The sequence below is a fragment of the Pan paniscus genome, chromosome 9 (genome assembly GCF_029289425.2).
Source record: "Pan paniscus chromosome 9, NHGRI_mPanPan1-v2.0_pri, whole genome shotgun sequence".
Classification (NCBI taxonomy): Eukaryota; Metazoa; Chordata; class Mammalia; order Primates; family Hominidae; genus Pan; species Pan paniscus.
Window position 1 is genome coordinate 87,005,852 of NC_073258.2, and position 12,565 is coordinate 87,018,416.

The following is a 12,565-nucleotide window of genomic DNA, read 5'->3' on the forward strand; positions in this document are numbered from 1 at the left end:
GATTCTGTTTTCTGTCCTTTCTTAGCATATTGATTGATTATACTTGTTTTGTTTTTACTTTTGTAAGTGATTGCACTAGAGTTTGCTATATACATTTACAAGTAATTCAAGTCTACTTTCAGATAACACTATACCACTTCACAGGTAGCACAAGTACCTTATAATAACAAAGTATTCCTAATTCCTCCCTCCTATCACTGATACTATTGCTGTCATTTATTTCACTTATCCATAAGTATACATAAGCATATATATAATATACATATATAGTCAAATACATTGTTGCTATTAATATTTTGAACAAAATGTTACATTCAAAAAATTAGGAATAAGAAAAATAAAATTGATTCCCAAAGCTCTTCCTTTCTTTATATAGTTCCAAGTTTCTTACCTATATCATTTTCCTTCTCTTGGAAGAATTTCTTTTAGCATTTCTTGCAGGGCAAGTCTACTGGTGGCAAATTCCTTTCATTTTTGTTTGCCTGAGAAAGTCTTTATTTGTTCTTCACTTTTTTTTTTTTTTTTTTTTTTGAGGTAGAATCTTGTTCTGTCACCCAGGCTGGAGTGCAGTAGTGTGATCTTGGCTCACTGCAACCTCTACCTCCCAGGTTCAAGTAATTCTCCTGCCTCAGCCTCCTAAGTAGCTGGGACTACAAGCACACACCACCATGCCCGGCTAATTTTTTTGTATTTTTAGTAGAGATGGGATTTCACCATGTTGGCCAGGCTGGTCTGAAATTCCTGACCTCAACTGATCTGCCTGCCTCAGCCTCCCAAAGTGCTGGGATTACAGGCATGAGCCACCACGTCCGGCTCTTCTTTACTTTTGAAGGATAATTTTGCAGGGTACAGAATTCTAGATTGCTGGGTTTTTTTCTTTCAACACTTTAAATATTTTGCTCCACTTCATTCTTGTTTGTATGATTTCTGAGGTGAAGTCAGATGTAATTATAGTTAAGGTGTTTTTACCCTCTAGCTTCTTTCAAGATTTTTTCTTTATTTTTGATCTTCTGAAGTTTGAATAAATGTGCTTAGTATAGTTTTGGTGGGCATTTATTTTCTTTAGTGTTCTCTGAGCTTCTTGGATCTGTAGTTTGGTGTCTGACATTAATTTGGGGAAATCTCAGTCATTATTGCTTCAAATATTGCTTTAGTTCCTTTCTCTCTTTCTTTTCCTTCTGATATTTCCATTACCTGTAAATTACACTTTTTGTAGTTGCCTTACAGTTCTTGGATATTCTGTTCTGTGTTTCTTTTTTCCAGTAATTTTTAAATCTCTTTTTCTTTCAGTTTTGGAAGTTTCCTTGTCACATCCTCAAGCTCAGAGATTCTTCCCTCAGCCCAGTCCCGTCTACTAAGGAGCTCATCAATGGCATTCTTTATTTCTGTTAGTGTTCTTGATCTCTAGCCTTTCTTTCTGACTTTTTCTTAGAATTTCCATCTCTCTGCTTATATTTTTCCATCTGTTCTTAAATGTTATCTACTTTTTACATTAGAGCCCTTAACATATTAATCATATTTGTTTTAATTCCCAGTCTGATAATCCCATAATCTATGCCATATCTGAAACTGGTTCTGATGCTTAAGTTTCTTCAAACTGTTGTTTTTTGCCTTTTAGTGTGCTTTGTATAGTACTATTTTGTTGGAATCTGGACATAATAACTAAGTGAAAGAAATCCCAGTAAATAGGCCTTCAGTGATAAGGTCTGGGTAAAGTGGTAAGGTTTGGGGGGATGAAAAGCATTCTATAGTCCAGTGATTTGATTCCAGTGTTTTGTGAGCATGTGTACTTCCAGTCCTCCAGATAGGTTAGGCACTGATAGGTTAGTCCCCCAGTAGGTTAGGCTCTTGTGGTATCATATAAAATATAATAATCTTGTGTATAATATAAAAATATATTTGGTCTGTCCCTGTCTTCTGGCACAGAACTCCTAAAACCTTTGGAATTTCCCTTGGAATGATAGGAGTGCCTTTGTTATTCATAACGAGTCCCTTTCAACCATGTCTATGTTTATACCAATAAGGTGACTTATGGTGGGGCCCTTAGACGGCCTCAGGATAGAACTGGTCTCCGGAAAGAACAAGTGATTAGAGGGTGAGAATTTTCAGCCCCATTCATAATCTCTGGGGAGGGAATAGGGACCTGGAGATTGAGCCCTATAAAAACTCTTGAACATTGAAATTCAGAGAGCTTCTGAATTGGTGAATATATCCGTGTATTGGAAGGGTGGTGCATTCTAATTCCATGGGAACTGAAGTTTCTGAGCTCAGGACCATTCTAGACCTTGCCCTGTGCATTTCTTTATCTGGTTGTTCATTTGTGTCCTTTATAATAAACCAGTAAATGTAAGTAAAGTGCCTTCCTGAGTACTGTGAGCCATTCTAGCCAATTACTGAACCTGAGGAGGGGCTCATGGGAGCACCATATTTATTTATTTATTTATTTATTTATTTTTAATTTTTATTTATTTATTTATTTATTTATTTTTGAGATGGAGTCTTGCTCTGTCACCCAGGCTGAAGTGCAGTGGCGCGATCTCAGCTCACTGCAACCTCTGCCTCCCAGAAGGAACCCTGTATTTATAGCCAATCAGTCAGATGTATGAGTGCCCAGGGACTTCTGATAGGCATCTTAAATGGAGGAGGTCTTGAGAGATTGAGCCCTTAAACCTATGGCGCCTGATGCCAACTCCAGGTAGTTAGTGTCAGAATTGAATGGAATTGTTGGCATCCACCTGGTATCCAGAGAATTGGAGAATTGGTTGCTGGTGTTGGAAAAAAATCCATTCAGATAAAATAGTTCCCAATGATGGTAGGCCTTGTTAAGAAAGAAGTGCTCTATCATATTTAAAAATGGTTCCTTTTCCTCTTCCCCTGCAAGAAGCCTAAGGGATTTTTCTCCAGTAGTCACTGTGTGTACCTGGTAGACCTTCAGGAGGTAAAACTCACAAAAGTGTTGGGGCTTCCTAGGACAAGGTCCCCCTGGAGTTTTTAACTCTAAGACTTGTCCGCATTGAACCTCCAGCAATTCGTTAATTACAGGTTAGGTTTTCCTCCCCTAGCACTGGCTCCTGCAGAGGTTTCTGACTGTGGGTTTCCACTCTGGTAAATTTTGATTCCCTGTATCTTCCTGCCTATCTTCAATTTTGGGGCAGCAGTTTGCCCTGTGACCTCGTTTTTTTTGACAGATCTAAGAAATGTTGTAGATTTTTCTGTTTGGTCAGCTTTTTTATTTGCTGTTAGGATGGATTGGTGATTTTTTTTTTTTTTTTTTTGAGACGGAGTCTCACTCTGTTGCCCAGGCTGGAGTGCAGTGGCATGACCTCGGCTCACTGCAACCTCCTTCTCCCGGGCTCAAGAGATTCCTCCTGCCTCAGCCTCCCGAGTAGCTGGGATTACAGGCATGTGCCACCACACCTGGCTAATTCTTGTATTTTTAGTAGAGACAAGGTTTGACCATGTTGGCCAGGCTGGTCTTGGATTCCTGACCTCGTGATCCACCCACCTCGGCCTCCCAGAGTGCTGAGATTACAGGTGTGAGCCACTACGCCTGGCGAGTGTTGACTTTTAAGCTGCTTACATGCGAGGATAAAAACTGAAAGTCCTGGACATACTGATTTAGAGTTGTTCCTGAGATACCCAAATGGAACTCTCCAGTATGCCAAAGGGTATTGATGTGGCTTTCAGTAAGCTGGAGATCAGACCCAAACACTGTGAGTGTGTAAGAAGTTGGTAAAATCATGGAATGTATGAAGTTAACCTGGGAGTGAACTAAAGACAGTCCTGGGTATTTCCAACATTAAAGGGGCAGCATACAATTTTGAATGAGCACTGAAGATATATAGTCACTTTCTGATAAAATTAAGTTTTCCGTGGTACCTTGTTATAGCTCATATAAATTTATCAAAGTTCATTACCTTTTACTCTTTTACACCCACACCTCCCACACCTCATTTAACTAAAGCAATTATATTATATAATTTGCTCATCCTGGGGCAATTTTTAAGATGTAGACTTTTTAACAGTGGAATAAAGTATTTCCAACTACCTTTTAAATAAGGTTCTATAGATTGTTTAATTCAAATCTTTTGTTTAAACGTATCACTTTAAAGCAAATATATTTTATTCCAGTTGGCAAACTAAAGAAAGTTTCGAGTACTGAATTCTAAACCTCCAGAAGTAGGATTAAAAATTTAGATGCTTGAGGATTCCAGGAAACAGCAACATTTCTGCAGGCTACAGTAGAATAAAGGCTGGAGGGACACATCTGCCAAACTTTATATTATAATTAAATCACTTTGTACTGTCATAGCTTTAGTTTAGAAGAGAATGTTTGTGGGGATTTTTAATCAGATAAAAATAGGGCTGCTGTTTTCTCTATACCAATTAACATAGTTGACATTTAGCCAGATCTACCCTGGACACAGTAGGGGATGTACAGTTTGTCCTGGTTCTGTGGGAAATGGAAAATGCAGTACTTGGCACAAGAAAAATATGTGAACCCAAAAAAATGTTGTCAAATATAGCAAGTCAAATTAAGTAAATTGATTTACTGAAGGGCAGTCTATGCTTTCGAGAGAAAAAAGCAGGAAGAAAGACTTTCTGGACTACTAAAAAGCTGAAGAGACCTTGAGTTTAACTGTTAACATTATATGTTAATAAATGAGCATATTTAGTTACAGCCATTTTTCTAGCACTTAAATATGCAATTCTTACGATGAGTTTAAGAAAGGAACTGGTAGTGGCTCGTACACAGCATATAAAGACATGTTAAGGTTGGGCGCTGTGGTTCATACCTGTAATCCCAGTGCTTTGGGAAGCCAAGGCAGGTAGATCACTTGAGGTCAGGAGTTCAAGACCAGCCTGGCCAACAGAGTGAAACCCTGTCTCTACTAACAATACAAAAATTAGCTAGGCGTCGTGGTACACACCTGTAATCCCAGCTACTCAGGAGGCTGAGGCAAGAGAATCGCTTGAACCTGGGAGGAGGAGGTTGTAGTGAGCCGAGGTCGTGCCACAGCACTCCAGCCTGGGTGACAGAGCAAGACTCCGTCTCAAAAAAAAAAAAAAAAAAAAGACATCTTAAAAATTTTTAGCACAGAAAGACTACTTACATGCCATCTAACCCAATTCCTTCACTTATAGATGAGGAAAATTGATCCCAGGGATGTTAAACTGCTTTCATCAAGTCACACTGATATGTTGCCCTCTCAGAACTTCTGCCACACATCCTTTGGCTCATGCACCAAAAACTTTAGGAGAATATCAATGATATAGTAACATTTCAAATAACTACAATGCTTGAAGAATAGTTTATTCTCATTCATTTGAAATTCTGATTAATGTTTTGAAAGAAAAGTATTTTTATATTTATAACTTCTTAAAAATTTATCCCAGGTGTCTTAGCTCATAGTAGCACCTTTATAAGTAATAGGTTGAAAACATGAAATTGCTGATATTAGCTACTTTTTTTAACCACAAAAATAGCAAATTTTGACCAAGTGTGGTGGCTCATGCCTGTAATCCCAGCACTTTGGGAGGCTAAGGCAGGCAGATCACTTGAGGTCAGGAGTTCGAGACCAGCATGGCCAACATGACAAAACCCTGTCTCTACTAAAAAATACAAAAATTAGCCAAGCGTGGTGGTGGGTGCCTGTAATCCCAGCTACTGAGGAGGCTGAGGCAGGAAAATCGCTTGAACCCAGGAGGTAGAGGTTGCAGAGAGCCAAGATCACACCACTGCACTCTAGCCTGGATGACAAAGTGAGACTCTGAAAAAAAAATCAAGAAAGAAAGAGAGAAAGAGAAAAAGAAGAGAGAGAGAGAAAAAAAGAAAGAAAGAAAGAAGAGAAGAGAAAAGGAAAGGAAAAGAAAGGAAAGAAAATAAATTTTGGGACTTGTACTAGTCAGCATCCAAAATGGATCTCAGTGATCTTTACCTCTTGGTATTCAAGTCCTTGTATAGCCCCTGCCCATGATGAAGAGAAAAAGAAAGAGAGAGAAAGAAAAGAAAGAAAATAAATTTGGGGACTTGTATTAGTCAGCATCCAAAATGGATCTCAGTGATCTTTACCTCTTGGTATTCAAGTCCTTGTATAGCCCCTGCCCATAATGAATAGGAATGACCTGTGCAACCAATAGAATATTGAGGAGTTGAGGATGTTTGACTTCTGAGGCTAAGGTCATAAACAATATTGCAGCTCCCACTTTGCTCTTTCCTGGCTTATTCACTCTGGCAGGAATCAGCCACCAAGTTATGAGAACACTCAAACAGTCCAAGGGAAAGGTCCACGTGGCGAAGAACTCAGACCTCCCGCCAATAGCCTGCACTAACTTGCCAGCCTGTGAATGAGCCATCTTGGAAGCAGATCTTCCCACACCACAGTAAAACCTCCAGAAGTCCTGACCAACATCTTGATTGCAACCTCATGAGGCACCCTGAGCCAGAACCAACCAGCTAATCTCTTCTTAAATTCCTGGCCTATGGAAACTATGTGAGATACTGTTTTTTGTTTATTTTTTTTTAGAGACAGAGTCTCCCTATGTCACCCAGGCTGGGAGTGCAGTGGCTTTTCAAAGGTGCACAATCAGTACACTACAGCCTGGAATTCCTGGGCTCAAGACATACTCCTGCCTCAGCCTGCCAAGTAGCGGGGACTACAGGCACATGTCACAGTGCCCACTGAGATGCTATTGTTTTAAGCCACTAAGTCTTGGGATAATAGGTAACAAATATGGAGCTTTTACAAATATGTATCTGGGCCAGGCGCAGGGGCTCATGCCTGTAATCGCAGCACTTGGGGAAGCCAAGGCAGAAGGATCTCATAAGCCTAGGAGTTCGAGACCAGCCCAAGCAACATAGCAAGACCGTATCTCTACAAAAATTAAATTGAAATAATTTGCTGGGTGTGGTGGTGTGTGCCTGTAGTCCTTGCTACTAGGAAGGCTGAGGGGGAGAGGAACACTTGAGTGCCGGCATTTGAAGTTACAATAAGCCATGATTGTGCCACTGCACTCCAGCCTGGGAGTGAGACCCTGTCTTTAAAACAAACTATATATATATGTATGTATATATACACACACACACATACACGCACAGACGTATACACGTGTGTGTGTGTGTATATATATATATATATGACTAGAGGCTGGGCATAGTGGCTCATGCCTGTAATCCCAGTACTTTGGGAGACTGAGGTGGGAGGATTATTAGAGCCCAGAAGTTTGAGAACAGCCTGGGCAACATAGTGAGACCCCATCTCTATGAAAAAAAGAAAGAGGCCAGGAGCAGTGGCTCACGCCAGCACTTTGGGAGGCCGAGGCGGGCAGATCATGAGGTCAGGAGACTGAGACCATCCTGGCTAACACGGTGAAACCCCGTCTCTACTAAAAAAAATACAAAAAATTAGCTGGGCATGGTGGCGAGTGCCTGTAGTCCCAGCTACTCGGGAGGCTGAGGCAGGAGAATGGTGTGAACCTGGGAGGCAGAGCTTGCAGTGAGCCAAGATTGCACCACTGCACTCCAGCCTGGGCGACTTAGCGAGACTCCATGTCAAAAATAAAAATAAAAAAATAAAAAATAAAGTATAAGACTAGATAGTATTAGGAAATTTTACAGCATTACTAAGGAATGGCATTTTGTTTCTTTTAAAATATGGTTTATAGTTCATGTGGTTTCCTTGGACCAATAAGACCCTTCCTAAATCCATTCCAGAGATTATTATTTTGGGTCTCATTCCCTCCTTAGAGAGCCCTCTAAGAATCTCTCCCTGCAAGGTGACTCAAGTTCACACCAATGTTTCTCTGCTTTGATCCTTAGTAAAACTTGTTGGACTTTACAGTTCATTCTTTTAGCATCTAATCTCTAATTGTTTCAAGTATGCATTGCTTATCTCTTCAATTAGATCAATTCGATTGTAAAATTCCTGCAGCCAGGACCACATCTTTTACTTGCTTTAGACCTTCAACATTGTTGTCTGCTGGGGGCACATTACATGAGTATCATTACTCATTTATTGATTGACCAAATTAATAGAATCGCTTCTCAACATAGTTTTCCTCCTTGAAGATCATTTTATCCTAGAAACCATTCTTTATTTCAGAATGTGGCATAGATTTTCGACATGGACTTTTTTCCCCCAAGAAAATCATACAGTACTTTAAAACACCCAAGTCTATCATATAATCCTCTTTGAGTTATTCATATTTCCTAAATGTGCTGAATTTTTTGCTATCACTTTGTGACTTTCTCCAATTGTGAAGCTACTAATTTAATTATATTATTTTATAATTGCTAAAATACAGGTTAGGCCAAAAAGAGCTTGCTGTGGTAACTACATGGACTCTGTCTGAAAGGCCCACCCCTAACATTTGCAATAGTGGGACCAAATGATACATAGCAGCCTATATATCATATGTCTAAATATTTCAAAGTCAGGTATCAAACTATCAAACTTTTAGAAAAAAAAAAGAAGTATGTTCTATTCTTCTGTCTTGATAAGTTTTCTTCCTAGTTATTTCTTCTCTGAATTTCAGTTTTATATTTTCTATTTCTATCTTGACCTTAACTTGTACTCATTCTCAGAGTCTTAAAAGATTTAAAAAAAAACCAAAGTGACTGTATTCAAAGTGTTCAAATATGTCGTCCATCAAAAAATGTAAATTAAAAACTGGAAAATTCCCATTATTTAATGTTAGAAAGGAATTTTTCTAAAGTATTCAAAAGAATCTCTCCTGATCCTTTTGTAGTTCATGAGTGTAATGATTGAGTGTTCATGCACATGTGTGAGATATGCCACCCTTGAACCTTGTTACACCGTTGTCACATTGCCCGTTTGACATGAAAAAAAGAAACAAAAGAAAAATAATCTTTCCTAAAATTTCTAAAGAGAAAAGCAAATTATAATCATTAAATATCAACTTCTTTTTCAGATTCACCATCTGCTCTGAAAATGTCAAAATTTTAAATCAAAAGAATTAAACAAAAAATGTTTTAAAAATTATTTGCATCATTTAAATATTTTAATAAAAATAAAACCATTTTTAATGATCACATTCAATGGCCACTCAGTGGCCAATGTGAAGAAATGGTATCACACTTCACGCATGTTATGTATAACCTTCATATACACACATTTGAATAATATAAATTGTTTTATCTTAGAAAATGTTCCTCAGCCACCATATTTAATTATTGCAAATAAAATACTAGTTCACAAGTAGTCAGGAAACACAAATTAAAACATGAAGAAGGCCAGGCACAGTGGCTCATGCCTGTAATCCCGGCACTTTGGGAGGGCTAGGTGGGCAGATCACTTGAGGTCAGGAGTCTGAAACACCAGCCTGGCCAACATGGCCAAACCCCATCTCCACTAAAAATACAAACATTAGCTGAGTGTGGTGGCGCAGGCCTGTTCCCAGCTACATGGGAGGCTGAGTCAGGAGAATCCCTTGAACCCGGGAGGCAGAGGTTGCAGTGACCCAAGATCGTGCCACTGTACTCCAGCCTGGGTGAGAGTCTCAGAAAAAAAGAAAAAGAAAAAGAAGAAAATGGATACTTTGTGTGTTGGAAAATGATACTGCATTACGCAAAAATCTTCTGCACTCTTGATAACTGAAAGATCTGAAAAGTTAGTCTCTTCTCTTACCTAGGTGCTTCTGTTATTCACATTCTCCTAAATTGCTCATGTTCATCTTCATATCTTGTGGTGGTATAATCCAGAAGATATCACAGAATTTGGACACAATTGCCTTTTCATTTAATGACGTAGGATAAGAGATATAAAGAAGCATTTTCCTGGGCCTTAAATGCTGTTAAGCACGAGTGGATGCTTAAGAACACACTGTGTCAATGCTAAGAGCCAGATCTTGAGTATCAGAAGTGCCCATGTGTTGTTAAATAAATTTTTGGGGGGACGGGCACGGTGGCTCACACCTGTAATCCCAACACTTTGGGAGGCCGAGGCAGGTGGATCATGAGGACAGGAGATCGAAACCATCCTGGCTAACACGGTGAAACCCCGTCTCTACTAAAAATACAAAAAAATTAGCTGGGCATAGTGGCGGGCGCCTGTAGTCCCAGCTACTCGGGAGGCTGAGGCAGCAGAATGGTGTGAACCCGGGAGGCGGAGCTTGCAGTGAGCCGAGATAGTGCCACTGCCCTCCAGCCTGGGCGACAGAGTGAGACTCCATCTCAAAAAAATAAAATAAAATAAAATAAAAATTATTTTTTGTGTTGTGATATGTAGGGCCTTCTAAAGCACAGGGCCTAAGACTAGGGCCACTTTGCCCAGGTAGCAGGGTTGTACTATTTTATCAAAAGTTAATCACTGAAAGTCAGAAATTTTTTTCTAGTCTCATGTATGATTTACAGATTAAATAATAATATTATTATTTTTTTCATGGCAGGGTGTCACTCTGTCACCCAGGCTGGAGTGCAGTGGTGTGATCTCAGCTCACTGCAACCTGTCTCCTAGGTCCTAGTGATTCTCCTGCCTCAGCCTCCCAATTAGGTGGGATTACAGGCATGTACCACCACACCAGCTTATTTTTGTATTTTTAGTAGAGACAGGGTTTCACCATGTTGGCCAGACTGGTCTCAAACGCGTGACCTGAAGTGATCTGCCCACCTCAGCCTTTCAAAGTGTTGAGATTACAGGTGTGAGCCACTGCACCCAGCCCAAATTAAATAATTAAGTTATTCATAGTGATAGAATAATGAGAGTGCAGATTCTGGAGAAATGGCGATTGGGTTCACATCTCAACTTCTCAACTTTGTTACTTAGTTGTGTGACCTTGGGCAAGTTACTCAACTTTCTGTGCCTCAATTTCCTCAACTGTAAAACAGGGATAAAAATAATAATATCTAGAGGGATGGTTGCTATGCTTAAAAATACCAATCCTACTGAGGAAGGTGCTGAGAACAGTACATGGATCATAGCAAGCTCTATATATGTATTGCTCTTACTATATGTGCACTCTCCAAAGCATTCTGTAGAACCTAATCCATTCTTGGAAATAACACAATAATTAATGATAATTATGATAATTACAGTGTTTGAATACCTCCCATGTGCCAAGCACAGCATTTATATTATTTCGTTTAATCCTCAGAACAACCTTGACAGGTAGGCATTATTCTCATTTCTCAGAGGAAGAAACTGAAATTAAGAAAGGTGAAGTAATCTGCTCAAAGGCACAGATAGTAAGTGACAGAGCTGAGCTTTAAATGGAAGTTTTTTGAATCCTAAACCTGTGCTCTTTCTACTTTGTTCTTGGCGGACAAACCATGTTGCTTAATCCCAAATTCCTGGTTCTGAGATCCCAGAATACAATGGTTCTGTTATTTGTGAAGATGAAAATTACAAATAATTTGTAATCACCAAACTGAACCCCTTGAGGGGACAGATTGTTTCCTTCTGCACCCCTAGCACCATGCCTGGAACACAGTAGATAAATAATATTTGTCCAAACGATGATTAATCTGGAGACAACAATATGCTAGGGAAATGAACAAACTTTTTTTTTTTTTTTTTTGACACAGGGTCTTGCTTTGTCACTCGGACTGGAGTGCAGGGGCACAATGATGGTTCACTGTAATCTGGAACTCCTGGGCTCAGGTGATTCTCCTGACTCAGCCTCCTAAGTAGCTGGGCCTACAGGAGCACACCATCATGCCCAGGTAATTTTTAAATTTTTATTTTGTAGAGATGGGGTTTCACTATGTTTCCTAGTCTGGTCTCGAACTTCTGGCCTCAAGCAATCCTCCCCCTCAGCCCCCCATAGTGCTGAGATTATAGGTGTGAGCCGCTGCACACAACCAAACATAACATTTTGTGAATTGACAGTCTATAGGTTCATTGAGACAGCTGCAGTACTTCCTCTACTTCACGTAACAAATTTTTATGATAAGTAATAATTTTTTCAGCCTGAGCAATATAGTGAGACCCTCTCTCTAAAAACATTTTTTTAAAATAAATAAACCAGGAACATTTATGCATACCTGTGGTCCTATCTACTTGGGAGGCTGAGGTGGGAGGATGGCTTGAGACGAAAAGTTTGAGGCTGCAGCGAGCTAGAATTGTGCAATTGCACTACAGCCTGGGTGACAAGGAAGAATCTTGTCTCTTAAAAATAATGATCATCATCATTTTTAAAGTTCAGTTATACTTATGCCCTCTGTTCTTGCTTTGACATTTTTAACCATGATGTATAGACCTTGACTCTCCCTTGCATCTTTTTGAAATGAAAACTGAGTTTATTCAAATTTCTTCTGGCTTTAGCTATTATTCCCATGATCCTTGCTAGAAAACAAATTACAGGATATTTGGAGATGTTTCCTTGTTTAGATTTGAATTGCCTGGGCTATTTTTTTTTCTCGGAAAAATCTCATAGTACACACAGTTTCGTACCAGCTTGGAACATGGTTATTTGGCCCATCTGCCATTTTAAATAACATTTAAATTTAGGTTTATATATTTTTAGGGATATGGTGGTGATGCTATAGAGTTTTATTCTGAGAGTTTCAGTTCTTCAGGAGTTCTACAACGAGCAACTTGCATGTAGT

The 12,565-nt window shown here is 39.3% G+C and overlaps 1 non-coding gene across 1 annotated transcript; it reads left to right on the forward strand.

Moving 5' to 3' along the window:
* The first annotated feature begins 8,736 nt into the window (after positions 1 to 8,736).
* Positions 8,737 to 8,840, forward strand: LOC112441308 (small nucleolar RNA U13). Its single transcript, XR_003029243.1, has one exon. It is a non-coding gene; the product is annotated as a small nucleolar RNA U13 (small nucleolar RNA).
* Positions 8,841 to 12,565: the final 3,725 nt, after the last annotated feature.